Source organism: Nomascus leucogenys, chromosome 16 (genome assembly GCF_006542625.1).
Source record: "Nomascus leucogenys isolate Asia chromosome 16, Asia_NLE_v1, whole genome shotgun sequence".
NCBI classification, from domain to species: Eukaryota; Metazoa; Chordata; class Mammalia; order Primates; family Hylobatidae; genus Nomascus; species Nomascus leucogenys.
Genome location: NC_044396.1, coordinates 33,620,493 through 33,634,219, shown reverse-complemented (window position 1 = coordinate 33,634,219; position 13,727 = coordinate 33,620,493). Strand labels below are relative to the sequence as shown.

Genomic DNA, 13,727 nt, shown 5'->3' with positions numbered 1-13,727 from the left:
TTTTTTTTTTAGACAGAGTCTTGCTCTGTTGCCCAGGCTGGAGTGCAGTGGCTGCGATCTCAGCTCACTGCAAGCTCTGCCTCCTGGGTTCACACCATTCTGCTGCCTCAGCCTCCCGAGTAGCTGGGACTACAGGCACCTGACACCACGCCTGGCTAATTTTCTGGATTTTTAGTAGAGATGGGGTTTCACTGTGCTAGCCAGAATGGTCTCAATCTCCTGACCTCGTGATCCACCTGCCTTGACCTCCCAAAGTGCTGGGATTACAGGCGTGAGCCACCACACCCTGCCGTAGTTAGGCATATGTACGTGAGAACACTCCCTTCATGGCCTTCCCTGGCTCTATTTGTCAGGGCTTTGTTTTGTTTTCACATAAGTGACTCTATTTTAATTCTGAGAACTTTTACATTCCCCTCTTTGAGAAAGATCTTTCTCCAAAAGCATAGCTGATCAATCATCCTGTAGGTAGATTTTGATTGTCCCTTGGTGCCAGGATGGACCTGCCCCAGGTTGCTGGTCTGGTCCCATGTTGAAGAAGTGATTGGTGACTAGGAGTCAGGGTCAAAACCTTTGAAGGCGCATTTGAGCAACAATGGAGGTTTGAAAAGAGTGGCTGTCGGGCTAAGTGTACGTGGAGTTTATTGTTAAATCCAATTTTGTCTGTTCTGTAGTTTTTGCTATAATCTCAAAGTTCAGGACCAGAATTATTCTGTTAGGAGTTGTACTTCTGCAAAAGTTTAACAGGTAACAGATACAAATTTTAAAAGGTAAAATATAAAGTAAAACTAATAGTGTTATGACAATCCTAGTTAGCATAATGGTTTTGAGCTATGAACTAGGCTTAAAAGCAACCAATTGAATGAATCAAATGACTGTTACCCTGTCAAGTGGAAAGGTAAAGCATTAAGAGTCTCATGGGCCGGGCACACTGGCTCACACCTGTAATCCCAGCATTTTGTGAGGCCAAGATGGGTGGATCGCTTGAGCCCAGGAGTTCGAGACCAGCCTGGGCAACATAGAGAAACCCCATCTCTACTAAAAATAGAAAAATTAACAGGGCGTGGTGGTGCACACCTGTAGTTTCAGCTACTTGGAGGCTGAGGTGGGAGGATCACCTGAGCCTGACAATCGGAGGTTGCAGTAAGCCAAGATCACATCACATCACATCACAGCATTCCAGCCTGGGCTACAGAATGAGACCCTGTCTCAAAAAAAAAAAACAAAAAAGAAAGAAAGAAAAAGAAAAGAGTCTCATGATATGGAGTCTTGTTCTGACCTCTTGAGAAAAGCAGTCTATAGCATGAAAATGTCCTGGTTTGCAGTATGAATATCTCTGATGATGGCATTGAGCAGTGTGGTGAACTTTTTATGCAGTCCATATATCAGTCATAAAACTTATTCTTTTTTTTTTTTTTTTTTTTTTTGAGATGGAGTCTTGCTCTGTCACCCAGGCTGGAGTGCAGTGGCGCAATCTCGGCTCACTGCAAGCTCCGCCTCCCGGGTTCATGCCATTCTCCTGCCTCAGCCTCTCCGAGTAGCTGGGACTACAGGCGCTCGCCACCACGCCCGGATAATTTTTTGTATTTTTAGTGGAGACAGGGTTTCACCGTGGTCTCGATCTCCTGACCTTGTGATCTGCCCGCCTCGGCCTCCCAAAGTGCTGGGATTACAAGCGTGAGCCACCGTGCCCGGCCATCGTTTTTCTTTTAGAAATATTTTCTCTCTACATTGATCACATAGAAATGTCAGATTTGAAAACTTCTTGGGGCTAAGAAGCCAAAACCAAGGAAGACTTTAGATTTTCCTTCAATGTGAAGGTTCCTGGGCCTGCCAGGAAGTGACGAGAGTTTACTCATGTCACTGTAAGGCTGAGAACTCTTGAAACGAGGTATTCTATTCACACTTTTAAATAGGATATTTTATTCAAGGCATTGGTAATATAACCCATATTTCCAATTGTATCCTGTTATAAAGAGAGAACAGATTTTTGCTGAACTTATGCAAATAACCATATTGCCATAAGAAAACTCACAAATAACTTCTGAATTTTGGAGGGATCAACTAGGGAGAAAAAGCACGTGCTTCCACCTTTGTTCACAAAAGTATACTTTACCAAATTTCTGTAAACGATAGATAGCTTCAAAGAAAATTTCTTTAAATCTGGAAAACAAAACATTTAAGTAAAAAACCAAGTTTTAAAATAAAAGTCATAAAAACATTATCTTCATCAGTTATTCAATTTCATCAAATTAATTTTCGTTTCCTTTGATCTTAATTAGCAGTTTTGTGAAATTTATCAGAGTTTTGGAAAACTTTTATTTAGTCTATTGATCTTAAAGTTGTTAAAAACTTGTTTTAGGAGTACTTGTTAGAATCTTTTCCATGAATCTGATTAGATGCCACTAGAGAAAAATCAAAACCATGGATGATAGAGACAGACTAGCCATGTTTAAAATCTGATGAACATTCATTATAATCAGCAATTGACAAGTAAATGTTCTCATTTTTGAGACATACAACCTAATAACCAAAATTATGACTGATGATATACTAGAATTTTCAGAATTCTATATTACTCTAGAAAATTTATATCAATAATATACCCATAAATGTAACTGAAAAAAATCTAGTATGACTTATTATTTGATAGTAATAATGACTTTCTATAAATTTAATGCATCAAACAAACTTAATTATTTAGCATCTCTACAAAATGAGAGATATATCCTTTATTTTATTTTTCTTCATTTTTCATACAGGGTGCCACTGCAGGTAACCATCAGAGAACACACTGTATTTTCAAATAAACAGAACTGAACAAAAGCATTTTAGCATGGTGTCTCACTGTCCATAGAAAACTGGTGAACATCTTCAGACACTAAGAGCAGGAAATAAAATGAGTGAATGCTATTTGTCGATACATTTATGAATCACTCAATAGTGTTAATATAGGCTATCTTTACCTGAAAGCAGAACTACAATTACTGACTCTGGCAGCACTGGACAATTCTAAAATGCAGGTCTAATGAAAAGTAGGTACAACCAGCAAGCAAGCAAGGGACAGATGCCATGTCTGCTTCCAAAGGGAGTGACCGATTTGGAACCAGGCTCTGCAGATTTTAAGAATCGATATAGTCATCTTAACAGCTTAATATTAAGTTTCCCTTACCTTGTATGTTGGCAATCAACAAAAGTGAGAATTTCTGAAATGAGTTAAATAGGATTAAAAAGCAGAACACTGTCCATATAACAGAATTGCTGCTTCACAACTTTTGCCCAGTTCTCGCCTGTTGTCCTACAAAAACCTCTCATCTGATAAATTTTTGTGAAAACCTCTGCCAGCTGTAACAGACTTTTCTCAGCCCAGCTCTAGATACTTAGTATTTGAAACAAGGCTGTGAAGTGGATGCATCCACAGGAAAATGCAGTGTTTCTACTGGAGGTAGGTGTCAACTTTCGTCTTTATGTTGTCAAAGGAATCTGCTCCCATATAATCAGCCTGGCCCTGTTCCCACTGCTCCTTCCATTCTTCCAAGGATACAAAAGGCTGTGCCATAGCTGGGATCTCGCCAAGGGACAGATGTGATATGGCTCCAGAGACTCTTCTACATTTACGTATGAGCTGGTGTCTTTGACAAGGCCAAATTGTTGAAGCAGAGGTAAAACATTGCTGGTAAAGATGTTCCACCACAGGATGAGAAACTCTGGATAAGTTATGTTGGGATCATGGGAATCACTTTTGACACTTTTTGTTTTGGGATCATATATATAATTCCATGGTTTGACTTGTCCCAGGAAATGCACAACTTTGGCACTTACACTAAACACTTTAAATGCTGGGAGATGGGAGTATATAGAGATGCTGCTTAGGTTATAAATAAATGGCAAGTGTTTTCTGATATCTGTTGTTGCCTAGCTGCTAAAAAATGTGTTCAGGCTGGGTGTGGTGGCTCATGCCTGTAATCCCAGCACTTTGGGAGGCCAAGGCGGGTGGATCACCTGAGGTCAGAAGTTCAAGACCAGCCTGGCCAACATGATGAAACCCAGTCTCTACAAAAATACAAAATTTGGCTGGGCACAGTGGCTCACACCTGTAATCCCAGTGAGAGATGAGGCCAGCTGGACTTCCTGGGTCAAGTGGGGACTTGGGGAACTTTCCGATCTTACAAGAGGATTGTAAAATGCACCAATCAGTGCTCTATAAAACGCACCAATGAGCAGTCTGTAAAATGCACCAATCAGCACTCTGTAAAACACACCAGTCAGTGCTCTGTAAATGCACCGATTAGCAGGAATCTAAAAGTAGCCAATCACGGGGAGGATTGGGAAAAGGGCACTCTGATAGAACAGAAATGGAACATGGGAGGGGACAATAAGGGAATAAGGGCTGGCCATCCCAGCCAGCAGTGGCAACCCACTTGGGTCCCCTTCCACACTGTGGAAGCTTTGTTCTTTTGCTCTTCACAATAAACCTTGCTACGGCTCACTCTTTGTGTCCGTGCCATCTTTAAGAGCTGTAACACTCACTGCGAAGGTCCACGGCTTCATTCTTGAAGTCAGTGAGACCACGAACCCACTGGCAGGAGCCAACTCTGGATGCATCTTGGGGGCTCGTCTGGGATGTTGCAATGTGGTGAGTACCATCGGACCCCTTTCACTTGCTATTCTATCCTATTTTTCCTTATAATTCAGGGGCTAAACACCAGGCACCTGTTGGCCAGCTAAAAGTGAATAGTGCGGCTGCCAGACTAAAGACATGGGTTTCAGGCTTTCTGGGAAAGGGCTCTTCAACAACCCCTGACTCTTCGGAATCAGGAGCATTACTTTGCCTGGAACCAGCTTCCACTTTTCCTGCACTTCTGGGCTGAGCTGAGGGTCAACAGAGAGGAAAGCCATTCAGCTCTGGGGTCCCAAGAAAAAGTTGGTTGTCCCTGCTACCATGAGCAGAGCTCTCAAAGTTACATCACCCAAGTGAGACTCGCCTATCTATCCCGACCTTTGCCTCCTGGGTCCTAACGCCTGTCAGACAAACTTCCTGTTGCCTCTCTTCTCCAAGGCTAGTCCTGCTTCTGAAAACCACTCCCTAGTTTCTTCTATAAGGATGATTTCTAATATAGATTTTGGGACTCTGTTCCCTTCTTTAGGCACCCGGACTCACCAATCAGAAAGAACCAAAATTGTTCAATGGGAAATAGGCACCCTGGGGCACATAATTTTTGACCAGAGCCCCATCAGGGGGGACTATCTGGAACACCATCTATCCTTTTAGGATCCCTCCTCAGACTAGCAGAACTAACAAAGGCTATTCCCAAAGCTAGGATATGGGGAGCCTCAGAAATTATAGACTCCTAAATTGGGGGGGATATCCTTCCTATTCATTTGATGAGAAGTGAGGACAAAAGGCATTGCCCTTCCAACCCTGGAGATCCCTTCCCTCCCTCAAGGTATGGCCCTCCACTCCATTTTGAGGCATATCATCTTTATAGGACAAGGGTAAGGTCCCAATACCAACAGGAAAAAGCACTTAGGACTCTAACAGGTTTTCGAGAATGCATCAGTAAGGGCCACTAAATCTGACCTTTCTCAGTCCTCTTGTGGTCTAAGGGGAAAGGCAAGGGTACAGGTTTTCAAGAATGTGTCGGTAAGGGCCACTAAATCTGACCTTCCTCGGTCCTCTTTGTAGGAGGAAAACAAGTGTTTCCACTGCTGCTTCAGTGAGCACAACTATTCTGAACAGCAGGGTCCAGGGACTGTTGTGGGTTCTTGGGCAGGGGAAAAAACAGACCAAAACTACGGCCAGTTTTTTTCTTTCTGTTTTAGATGGGAAACACTCAGGCATCAACAAGCTCACCCTTGAAATGCATCCTAAGCCATTGGCACCAATTTGGCCCATAAACCCTGAAAAAGAAGTGGCTTATTTTTTTCTGCACTATGGCCTGGCCCCAGTATTCTCTCTCTGATGGGGAAAAATGGCCACCTGAAGGAAGTATAAATTATAATACTATCCTGCAGCTTGACCTTTTCTGTAAGAGGGAAAGCAAAAGGAGTGAAATACCTTATGTCCAAACTTTCTTTTCATTGAAGGATAATCCACAACTACACAAAGCTTGCAATCTACATCCCACAGGAGGACCTCTCAGCTTACCCCTACATCCTAGCCTCCCTACAGGTCCCCTTCCTATTAATGATCAGCCTCCTCTAATCTCCCCCACCCAGAAGGAAACAAGCAAAGAAATCTCCAAGGGACCACAAAAACCTCTGGGCTATTGGTTATGTGCCCTTCAAGCTGTAGGGGGAGGGGAATTTGGCCCAACCCGGGTACACGTCCCCTTCTCCCTCTCTGATTTAAAGCAGATCCAGGTAGATCTGGGGAATTTTTCAGATGATCCTGATAGGTATATAGATGTCCTACAGGGTCTAGGGCAAATCTTTGACCTCACTTGGAAAGATATCATGATACTGTTAGATCAAACCCTGGCCTTTAATGAAAAGAATGCGGCTTTAGCTGCAGCCTGAGAGTTTGAAGATACGTGGTGTCTTAGTCAAGTAAATGATAGAATGACAGCCGAAGAAAAGGACAAATTCCCTACTGATCAGCAAGCCATCCCCAGTATGAATCCCCACTGGGACCTTGACTCAGATCATGGGGACTGGATTTGCAAACATCTGTTGACCTGTGTTCTAGAAGGACTAAGAAGAATTAGGAAAAAGCCCATGAATTATTCAATGATGTCCACCATAACTCAGGGAAAGGAAGAAAATCCTACTGCCTTTCTTGAGCAGCTATGGGAGGCCTTAAGAAAATATACTCCCCTGTCACCCAACTCCCTCAAGGGTCAATTGATCCTAAAAAATAAGTTTATTACCCAATCAACCACAGATATCAGGAGAAAGCTACAAAAGCTAGCCCTGGGCCCTGAACAAAATTTGGACGCATTATTAAACCTGGCAACCTCAGCGTTCTATAACAGGGACCAAAAGGAACAGGCTGAAAAGGAAAAGCGACATAAGAGAAAGGCTGCAGCCTTAGTCATGGCCCTTAGACAAACAAACCTTGGTGGTTCAGACAGGACAGAAAATGGAGCAGGCCAATCACCTGGTAGGGCTTGTTATCAGTGTGGTTTGCAGGGACACTTTAAAAAAGATTCTCCAACGAGAAACAAGCCACCCCCTCATCCATGTCCACTATGTTAAGGCAATCACTAGAAGGCACACTGCCCCAGAGGACAAGGGCTCTCTGGGCCAGAAGCCCCCAACCAGATTATTCAACAACAGGACTGAAGGTGCCTGGGGCAAGCGCCAGCTCATGTCATCACCCTCACTGAGCCCTGGGTAAGTTTAACCATTGAGGGCCAGGAAATTGACTTCCTCTTGGACACTGTCACAGCCTTCTCAGTGTTAATCTCCTGCCCCGGACAGCTGTCCTCACAGTCCGTTACCATCTGAGGAATCCTGGGTCAGCCTGTAACCAGGTATTTCTTCCACCTTCTCAGTTGTAATTGGGAGACTTTGCTCTTTTCACATGTCTTTCTTTTTATGCCTGAAAATCCCACACCCTTATTAGGGAAGGACATATTAGCCAAAGCTGGAGCTATTATCTACATGAATATGGGGGACAAGTTACCCATTAGTTGTCCCCTACTGGAGGAGGGAATCAACCCTGAAGTCTGGGCATTGGAAGGACAATTTGGAAGGGCAAAAAATGCCCGCCCAGTTCATTTAAAAGCTCAAGGCTTACTAAGAAAATGCAGCAGTTCCTGCAACCCCAATTTTAGGAGTACAAAAACTGAATGGTCAGTGGAGACTAGTGCAAGATCTTAGACTCATCTATGAGGCAGTAACTCCTCTATGTCCAGCTGTACCCAACCCCTATACCCTACTCTCTCAAACACCAGAGGAAGCAGAATGGTTCACTGTTCTGGACCTCAAGGATGCCTTCTTCTGTATCCCCTGCACTCTGACTCCCTGTTTCTCTTTGCCTTTGAGAATCCCACAGACCACACATCCCAACTTACGTGGACGGTCTTGCCCCAAGGGTTTAGAGAAAGCTCTCATCTGTTTGGTCAGGCACTGGCCCAAGATCTAGGCTACTTCTGAAGTCCAGGCACTCTGGTCCTTCAGTATGTGGATGATTTACGTTTGGCTACCAGTTTGGAAGCCTCATGCCAGCAGGCTACTCTAGATCTCTTGAACTTTCTAGCTAATCAAGGGTACAAGGTGTCTAAATCGAAGGCCCAGAACTGCCTACAAGTCAAATATCTAGGTCTAACCTTGGCCAGAGGAACCAGGGCCCTCAGCAAATAATGAATTCAGCCTATACTGGCTTCTCCTTGCCCTAAGACATTAAAACAGTTGCGGGGCTTCCTTGGAATCACTGGCTTTTGCCAACTATGGATCCCTGGATACAACGAGATGGCCAGGCCACTCTATACTCTAATCAAGGAGACCCAGAGGGCAAATACTCATCTAAGAGAATGGGAACCAGAGGCAGAAACAGCCTTCAAAACCTTAAATCAGGCCCTAATACAAACTCCAGCCTTAAGCCTTCCCACAGGACAAAACTTTCCTTTATACATCACAGAGAGAGCGGGTATAGCTCTTGGAGTCCTTACTCAGACTGGTGGGACAACCCCACAACCAATGGCATACCTAAGTAAGGAAATTGATGTAGTAGCAAAAGGCTGGCCTCGCTGTTTATGGGTAGTTGCGGTGGAGGCCATCTTAGTATCAGAGGCTATCAAAATAATACAAGAAAAGGATCTCACCATCTGGACTACTCATGATGTAAATGGCATACTAGGTGCCAAAGGAAGTTTAACCACCTGCTTAGATACCAGGCACTACTCCTTGAGGGACCAGTGCTTCAAATATGCATGTGTGTGGCCCTCAACCCTGCCACTTTTCTCCCAGAGGATGGGGAATCAATCGAGCATGACTGCCAACAAATTGTAGCCCAGACTTATGCCGTCCAAGAGGATCTCTTAGAAGTCCCCTTAGCTAGTCCTGACCTTAACCTATATACTGATGGAAGTTCATTTGTGGAGAATGAGATACAAAGGGCAGGTTATGCCATAGTTAGTGATGTAACAGTACTTGAAAGTAAGCCTTTTCCCCCAGGGACCAGTGCCCAGTTAGCAGAACTAGTGGCGCTTACCCAAGCCTTAGAACTGGGAAAGAAAAAAAGAATAAATGTGTATACAGATAGCAAGTGTGCTTATCTAATCCTACATGCCCATGCTGCAATATGGAAAGAAAGGGAGTTCCTAACCTCTGGGGGAACCCCCATTAAATACCACAAGGAAATCATGGAGTTATTGCATGCAGTGCAAAAACCCAAGGAGGTGGCCATCTTACAGGGCCAAAGCCATCAAAAAGGTGAAGGAAAAAAGGCAGAAGGAAACTGTTGCGCAGACACCGAGGCCAAAATTGCTGCCAAGCGGAACCTCCCGTTAGAAATACCTACGGAAGCACCCTTGATATGGAACAACCCTCTCCAAGAGATTAAGCTGCAGTATTCCCTGACCAAAACAGAATGGGGACTTTCATGGGTCCATAGTTTTCTCCCCTCTGGGTGGTTAATGACAGAAGAGGGAAAGGTACTCATACCTGAAGCCAGCCAGTGGAAAATACTTAAGTCCCTCCACCAAACTTTTCATATGGGTATTGAGAATACTCATCAAAGGGCCAAATCCCTAATTATAGGGCCAAATCTCCTCCAGACCATCCAGCAAGCAGTCAAAGCCTGTAAGGTGTGACAAAGGAATAATCCCTTGGTCAACTGTAAGGCCCCTCTGGGGAAACAAAGAATAGGGCGCTATCCTGCAGAGGACTGGCAGTTAGACTTCACCCTTATGCCTAAGTCAAGGGGATTTCAACACTTGTTGGTCTGTGTTGATACCTTTACAAATTGGATACAAGCCTTCCTCTGCAATACAGAGAAAGGCTCAGGAAATGGTTAAAGTCCTAATTCATGAAATAATTCCTAGATTTGGGCTTCCCCAAAGCTTCCAAAGTGACAATGGTCCAGCTTTTAAAGCCATGATAACTCAGGGAATTTCCAGGGCACTAGGGATACAATATCACCTTCACTGCATCTGGAGGCCACAATCCTCAGGGAAGGTTGACAAGGCAAATGAAACACTCAAGAGGCAGTTAAGGAAACTAACACAAGAAACTCATCTCCCATGGCCTACTCTCTTGCCCATGGCCTTGTTGAGAAACCAAAATTCTCCTCACAAAATGGGGCACCTACTATCCCATCAATGTAACTACATCCTACAACTTTAAGCCCCAACTGGTCACAGTAACTTCTGAGTCATCCAAACAGCTCCATTCAGATGGCTTGTCCACTTCTCAGGTCCCCCCAAAATCATCACCACCTCCCTGCTTAACAAACAGTCTGGGTTTTGTAATGGCAAACATACTCCCTGCATGACCATCCACCCCTGGAGCCCCTGCAACAGCACGCCCACCACTAGTGAATGTCTTCTTATCCCCTCTTTCAATCACTCTCTTGAATGGTTCCTAGTAGATACAAAATGGTTTTTTCTCCAATGGGAAAATAGAACACACGGAGCCACTCAGTTCGCTCCCAACACCCCTTTCTAGCTGCTCACCAGAGCTACCTTGGCAAGTACTCTAGGAGTACGGGAAAATGAAAACAACAAACTCACACACCTTTTTAACATACACAACCAGCTAAGGCATATTCCTCTTATGTGGAACTTCAACCTATATCTGCCTCCCCACCAACTGGACAGGCACCTGCACCTTAGTCTTCCTAAGTCCCAACACTGACATTGCCCCAGGAAATCAGACCCTATCAGTGCCCCTCAAGGCTCAAGCCCATCAGTGCAGGGCCATACAACTAATACCCCTACTTACAGGGTTAGGAATGGCCACTGCTAAAGGAACTGGGATAGCAGGTTTATCTACTTCATTATCCTACTACCACACACTCTCAAAGGATTTCTCAGACAGTTTGCAAGAAATAGCAAAATCTATCCTTACTCTATAATCCCAAATAGACTCTTTGGCAGCAGTGACTCTCCAAAACTGCCAAGGCCTAGACCTCCTCACTGCTGAGAAAGGAGGACTTTGCACCTTCTTAGGGGAAGAGTGTTGTTTTTACACTAACCGGTCAGGGATAGTACGAGATGCTGCCTGGCGTTTACAGGAAAAGGCTTCTGAAATCAGACAACGCCTTTCAAACTCTTATACCAACCTCTGGAGTTGGGCAACATGGCTTCTCCCCTTTCTAGGTCCCGTGACAGCCTTCTTGCTATTACTCGCCTTTGGGCCCTGTATTTTTAACCTCCTTGTCAAATTTGTTTCCTCCAGGATTGAGGCCTTCAAGCTACAGATGGTCTTACAAATGGAATCCCAAATGAGCTCAACTCACAACTTCTACCGAGGACCCCTAGATCAACCCACTGGTCCTTTGACTGGCCTAGAGAGTTCCCCTCTGGAGGACACTATAACTGTAGGGCCCCCTTCTTCACCGCTATCTAGCAGGAAGTAGCTAGAGCGGTCACTGCCTAATTCCCAACAGCAGTTGAGGTATCCTGTTTAGAGGGAGGATTGAGAGGTGAGGCCAGCTGGACTTCCTGGGTCAAGTGGGGACTTGGGGAACTTTCCTGTCTTACAAGAGGATTATAAAATGCACCAATCAGTGCTCTGTAGAATGCACCAATCAGCACTCTGTAAAATGCACCAATCAGCAGGATTCTAAAAGTAGCCAGTCACAGGGAGGATTGAAAAAAGGGCACTCTGATAGGACAGAAATGGAACATGGGAGGGGACAATAAGGGAATAAAAGCTGGCCACCCTTGCCAGTGGTGGCAACCCACTCAGGTCCCCTTCCATGCTGTGGAAGCTTTGTTCTTTTGCTCTTCACAATAAACCTTGCTACTGCTCACTCTTTGGGTCCATGCCATCTTTAAGAGCTGTAACACTCACTGCAAAGGTCCACGGCTTCATTCTTGAAGTCAGCAAGACCACGAACCCACCGGCAGGAACCAACTCCAGACACACCAGTGCTTTGAGAGGCCGAGGCGGGTGGATCATGAGGTCAGGAGTTCAAGGCCAGCCTGGCCAAGAAGATGAAACCCTGTCTCTACTAAAAATACAAAAATTAGCCGACAGCAGTGGCGGGCACCTGTAATCCCAGGTACTCGGGAGGCTGAGGAAGGAGAATTGCTTGAACCCAGGGGGTGGAGGTTGCAGTGAGCAAAGATTGCACCACTGCACTCCAGCCTGGGCAACAGAGTGAGACTCTGTCTCAAAAAAAAAAAAAAGAAAGAAAATACAAAAATTAGCCAGGCATGATGGCAGGTGCCTGTAATACTAGCTACTTGGGAGGCTGAGGCAGAAGAATCGCTTGAACCTGGGAGGTGGAGGTTGCAGTGAGCTGAGATTGCGCCATTGCACTGCAGCCTGGGAGACAGAGTGAGACTTAGTCTCAAAAGAAAAGAAAAGAAAAAAAAATGTGTTCAGTAAGCCTTGGTCCCCACCATCGAAACTACCTTGCTCAGAAGCAAGATGCCACAGCTGATTATATATTTAAACTGAAGGCTGATAAACGAACACTTCGGAATTGAAGCAGTCAGGCCACCTTGGGTCTGGTCCTGCTGACGATTCTTCTCTCTCAAAAAGATCATCAATATTTGCTAGGACCAGAGTATCTGCCTCCATAAATACACATTTTGAATACTGTGTAAGCAACCAGCAGTGGAGCTTTGTCAGCGTGATACCCAACTCTGGCCTCTTCATTAAGGTTAGATGAGCAGAATTGTGCCGTCTGAGACATCTACCATGATGACTTCATCAAAGACTGTCTCTAAAACTTTTCTCATGGAGTCTGAGACCTGCAGGGTGGTGAGTATGACCAGTCTCTGTGCTGTTTCAGAGATGACCCCAGGGCCAGGCCACCTTTGGTGTAGGCATCATTTGTGGTCAGTGTCACAAAGGCCTGATCTGTCATGGTGCTGCTGGGGGTGCAGGCAGCCGGGGCAGCCGCAGGTTGGGAGGGAGCAAGGGCAGCGAGGAGGCACAGCGGGACTAGCCTTTAAAACTCTGCAGGAGTTCAACTGGAACGTGCCAAAGTTAACTCTAGATTAAAAAGCAACTTTAGAATTTTGATCTTAGAGAAGTCTGCCGTGGATTCAAAAGCTTCAAAACACTTGATGAAAACATGACCACAGGCCATTGTGAAATAATACTCATTCATTTAACCAGAGCGACATCAAAGACTTAAAAAGCAATACAGAAAATAACGTGGATGTAAAATCCTTAACCCTTTCAAAGCTCAAAAAAATCTAATGAATATAACAGGAAATTATCTTGACAAAATGTAAAATCTTTGTTTTTTAAGGCTTCTCCTTATTGGAAGCTCATTTATCCGAGCTTGCAACAACCTGAAAGTCATACCTGATGAGAAGGTACTTGAATTCAAACACAGGGAACATATGTGTCCAACGTTATATGTATACAACATATTACACAAAAATGTGGCCGGGTGTGGTGGCTCACGCCTGTAATCCCAGCATTTTGGGAGGCTGAGGAAGGTGGACCACCTGAGGTCAGGAGTTCGAGACCAGCCTGATCAACATGGGGTCAACCCCATCCTTACTAAAAATACAAAAATTAGCTGGGCGTGGTGGCAGGCGCCTGTAATTCCAGCTACTCAGGAGGCTGAGGCAGGAGAACTGTGTGAACCTGGGAGGCAG

At 44.8% G+C, this 13,727-nt stretch overlaps 1 pseudogene; it reads right to left on the bottom strand.

The window, feature by feature from the left end:
- Nucleotides 1–3,433: 3,433 nt before the first annotated feature.
- LOC100596539 lies at nucleotides 3,434–12,982 on the bottom strand (annotated as a pseudogene).
- Between the last annotated feature and the right edge of the window lie 745 nt (nucleotides 12,983–13,727).